Genomic DNA, 4,860 nt, shown 5'->3' with positions numbered 1-4,860 from the left:
CCACAGACCTAAGCCCTGTTCTTGGACTATGATAGAAGCACAGTTAATTAGGTAATGAATGGATGAATGATAGCTTTACCACTCAAAGAAGAGGTAGTGTCTTCGTTTCAAAGCTATAAATGGCATTGTAATTTATAGTTTCACTTTCTCAGGACCTTGTAACTGAGTATCTGTATTATGGAATGTCACAAAATGCTTGAATTTATGTCTATTTTTAGAATATTTATGAGTTTATAAGATAATAAAGGAAGAATAAGCCTCAAAGTCTGGATTATTAGGAGAATCCGATGAGAAAATTGAAGCACTTTTAAAAGTACTAAGTGCTGTATAAACATAAAATTCAGAATAAATTTTGAAAGCATTCACCATCATTTCTTACACTAAATATTGACTATGTGGTAATGGTACCTATAAATAGAATTATGCAACAAGTCTTTTCCAAATAAATCATGTGTATGTCTTTCTGTTGTTACAATACAAATTGGTTTGGCTTGTGAATCTACCAATTACTTCTCACTTATGTGATTTTGCGCAGTTATTAAAATACTCTCTAAGCTTCTGGTTTCTCATAATGAGGACGATAAATCAACTACCTCACAGTGTTGTTGTAAGAACTAAATAAGATATTGAATATTACATTGTTTTTGTAAATAGCAGGATTTCTTACAATTCTGTTTTTTACATCTATTGATCTGTTGAAGACCACAATATAATCTATAGTAAATATCCTTTATAAAAAGTAGAAAATACCTTTCCCTAATGTATATATACTATAAAACAAAGTTTTCATATTCTGACTTTGCTTGTTAAAAACTAGTGCTAGCAGACTTGGAAGAGCCCTGGTGGCACAGTGGTTAAGAGCACAACTGTTAAACAGAAAGGTCAGTGGTTCAAAGCCACCAGCAACTTTGTGGAGGAAAGATGTGACAATCTGCTTCTATAAAAATTACAGCCTTGTAAACCCTATGAGGCAGTTCTACTCAGTCCTATGGGGTCACTATGAGTTGGAGTCGACTGGATGGTACACAACAACAATAGCTAGCAGGCTTGGAATAGGACAAATATGAGATGTATAGTAGCCTTGAATACTTCATGACAAGAAAGGTAGAAAGTATAGTTACACTCAGGACACCAAGGAAATATCTTATCATATTAGGATTCAGTCTAACCATAAGGTTAAACTTTAAACCAATATTACATTCTAGTCAGAGTTGTTTTGCATATTCCAACTTGTGCATAACATTCTGAGGCAATTACATGGATTTTAGAGAGCCAAATAAGCAAATTAAATGTGATATACTTATTTTTAACCTCCAACTTTAGCCTCTTCATCATGTTAGATACTTCAGAAACAATAATAAAATGTGATCCTTACTCCTAAGAATCTCATAATTCTAAAACATACAATCCAACACACTAAGTGTAAAAATAAAAGTCTGCATGAAGTTCTATGAGAGTACAAAGGAAGGAAGACCAGCTCTTCAAAATATGATGAAGCATTTGTTATGTCTTGAAGAATAAATAGAAGTTTTCTAAGCAATGGGCAAAAGGGCAGATGGAAGAGGATTCCAGGTCAAGTAAATAACATGTGATAGCAAATCTCAATATATTTGAGGAAATGGAATCCTTCCTTGCTATCTCTCAAACAGGAGTGAGAAGTTACCAGGTGGTGATCATTGCATAGAAAGATGCAATTCTCTTTCATTCTTCATTTTATTTGATTCTGTTCTTCAATTTTCCCACCATCCTCATAAGGAAGAATGATTCACTACAACAGAATTGATGCTGACACATCTGTTTTCCTTTAATAACAAGTAAATTACTACAACCACTTATTAGGTAGCTACATTACACGTAAACTTAACATATACAACAAGATGTCAACTGAGTGCTTTTCCAGCATGTTAATTTTGGCTGCTGTCCCAAACCTGAAACTAAAGAATGATAAGTACTCAAAATTCTAAAGAGAGATGCCTGGTCCAAAAAACAGGCTTAACAAAAGTTGGGCCATCTCTAGGGCTTAACCAACCAGGGATGCTTGATGATTGGTGAGGAGACCTGGAGAGTATGCATTTATTTAGAGGAAGCATTTTGAGATGCTATATGTTCCCTCTCCCACCCTCCCCATCAAAATGGGTTTCAGAGGTCTTGATTGATGTCCTCTGTGAATTTTGGGGGACATAGGGCCGGATGCTTGACTTATGCCCCCCAGAAAACCATCTAAGACAAGAAGCTGCTTAGAGCACTCTGAAGTGACAGAGATGGGGTTACACTAAGAATACCTTGCACTTTGAGAATTTCTAGAGTTTCAAAGGTAAGGATACATATGTATTTCCCTAGAAAAAGGGGAAAGAAGCCAGATCTGAGTCAACTTGAAAGACCCTGTTCAAAAAGTAGGCCTGGAGTGGCAAGACATCACCTCAAATGTTGTGTGGAATGGATAGAAGTTGGCTGAGGAGATTCTTATGTAGCCAGCCATCACCCCAACAGAGAAGAGCAGGTGAAAGATTTCTGGCAACTGGATTCTATGAGAAACACACACACACACACACACACACACACGCATATACACAAAGAGTCCAAAGGAGAAATTATCGTCATTTTTCTCTACCACATCAGAAAAGCAACAATACCAGGTAAAAACTGTACTAGCAAGTATGGACTTTTCTGTCCTTTGCTCTCTTCCCTTCCCTAGGCTCCACGTTGAAAGAGAAGAGGCAGCATGGGGGGGGGGGGGAGAGGAGGACAAAAAGAACAACATGAGACAATATTAAGGAAGTTCACCATAACCTCTCCCTTCATTGTTTTCCCAACCTAAGGGAACCCTAAGAACCCTAAGCTGGGCACAGGATAAAGCTCAGAATCAAATGTGAAACTAATTGTCTTAGTTTCTGTGGAGCAATGGATCACTTTTGTATGGCCTTTCTATCCATAGACCTGTAACTCCCACCCAAGTGATTGGGCGGGACTGTGTGATAGGGTAATTGTGGCCCACCAAAGGGATTGGTCAGTTTCGCCATCCTGCTGGGCTTGAAACAAGACACCCCAGAGGCGAGAAAGAAAGGATCCCACCACCAAGGAAGAACAGCCAGGAGCCAGCACATCCTTTGTACCCATGATCCCTGTGCTGAGAAGCTCCTGCAACCAGGAGACAGAGAGAGAGCTGTAATATTGAAGGCAGTGAAAAGCAGCAGCAGAGACCTGGCAGCAGGAGATGGCTTCCCGGCCCAGGGAGAGAGAAAGCTGAATGCCTTTGGGCAGAGGCTAAGAGTCAGGGAGAGGCGTGCCTTCGAGCATGAGTGGGAAGAGTCTGTCCTGATAGAAAAACTGATATTGTAACTGTTACTTCCCTAACAAACCCCGTAACCATAAGTATGGTCTGTGAGTTCTGTGTGACCATTGCAATAAATTATTGAACCCAACAGACAAGTAGCGAGTGCTGTGGGAGGGACGTGGTGTGAGAAATGGTAAAGATGGCGGAGAGAGGAGACATGTCTGACCACAGCCTCATAGGAATCAGCCTTAGGCTGTTGATCTTGATTCTCCTTCCCCCTTGTGAAGTTAGAGGAAGTCAGACCCTGTCTCCATGCCATTTTCACAGTTTCCTAGGGCTGCCATAAAAAAATACCAAAAAGCAGGTGTTTTAAAGAACATAAATTCATTGTCACACAATTCCGGAGGATAGAAGTTCAAATTAGGGTATCAGCCCTGTCGATTCCTTCCGAGGGTGATAGGAACCCTTCCATAGCTCTCCTAGCTTCTAGAAGCTGCCAACAATCCTTAACGTTCCTTTGCTGCTTGTAGATGTATCTTCACATGCAACTTCTCCCTGTGTGACACTGACTCCTTCTATGTTCTCCCCGTTTATAAGACACCACTCAGATGGGATTAAGACCTACCCTACTCTGGCATGACTTTGTTAATTTAACTGATAACATCTGCAAAGAAAAACCCTACCTCCCCAAGTAAGGTCACTCTCACAAGCAGAGGTTAGGACTTCACCATAGTTTTCAGGGGTACACGATTCAATCCATAACACTAATGTTTTGAAATTAAAATGTACTGGACTTTTTTTTTTTTTCTTGGTGCCCACATAGTGTAAAGAAAGATTCAAATAGCTCCACGTGGTGTTTTGAGATTCATTCCAACTTTAGGCTGAGTGACCTGCAGGTTGGACAGACTGCCAAAGGCCAAGCGCTTCAGCATTTCCTTAGTGTCAGGATCTACTTCCATGATCTCCTGATCCAGGGCTCAGACTTCAGGAACATAATTATCTCTCCTTTCTCTCTCCTCCTTCTTCTCCTGTAGCTTGAAGGAGATACCTCTCATGAGGCCTCTCTGAATCTGCTTCATCAGATGGGTGACATAGCTTGCTCTCTTGTTGCCAAGTTTCTTGCTGGGAATAATAGCAATCTCCCTGCACTCGTGCTTGTTGGTGTGGAAGTCGCTGTCCAGGTGTGTGTAGTGCTTCCCAGTGATGACCCAGGCCACCTTCTTCGCAGTTTTGGTGTGATCTCAGCCCATGTCAGCGGGTCCCTGGTAAAAGAGCTGGACTTTTTTCTTTTTGAATTGTGCTTTAGGTGAAAGTTTACAGAGAAAATTAGTTTCTCATTAAACAGTTAATACACAAATTGTTTTCTGACATTGGTTGCCAGCCCCACGATGTGTCAAAACTCTCCCCTTCTCCACCTAGAGTTTCCTATTCCCATTTGTCCAGTTTTCCTGTCCCTCTTGACTTCTCATCTTTGCTTTTGGGCTGGTGTGCCTATTAGCATTGTATACATGATTGAACTACAAAGCACGTTCTTCATGTGTGTTATTGTTGGCCCTGTAGACCTGTCCAATCTTTGGCTGAAGGGT

At 40.5% G+C, this 4,860-nt stretch overlaps 1 pseudogene; it reads right to left on the bottom strand.

The window, feature by feature from the left end:
• Positions 1 to 4,110: 4,110 nt before the first annotated feature.
• LOC101342350 (40S ribosomal protein S17-like) lies at positions 4,111 to 4,524 on the bottom strand (annotated as a pseudogene).
• Between the last annotated feature and the right edge of the window lie 336 nt (positions 4,525 to 4,860).

Source organism: Trichechus manatus, unplaced genomic scaffold, assembly GCF_000243295.1.
Source record: "Trichechus manatus latirostris isolate Lorelei unplaced genomic scaffold, TriManLat1.0 scaffold00090, whole genome shotgun sequence".
In the NCBI taxonomy this organism is placed as follows: Eukaryota; Metazoa; Chordata; class Mammalia; order Sirenia; family Trichechidae; genus Trichechus; species Trichechus manatus.
This window is presented reverse-complemented; position numbering and strand designations above follow the sequence as displayed.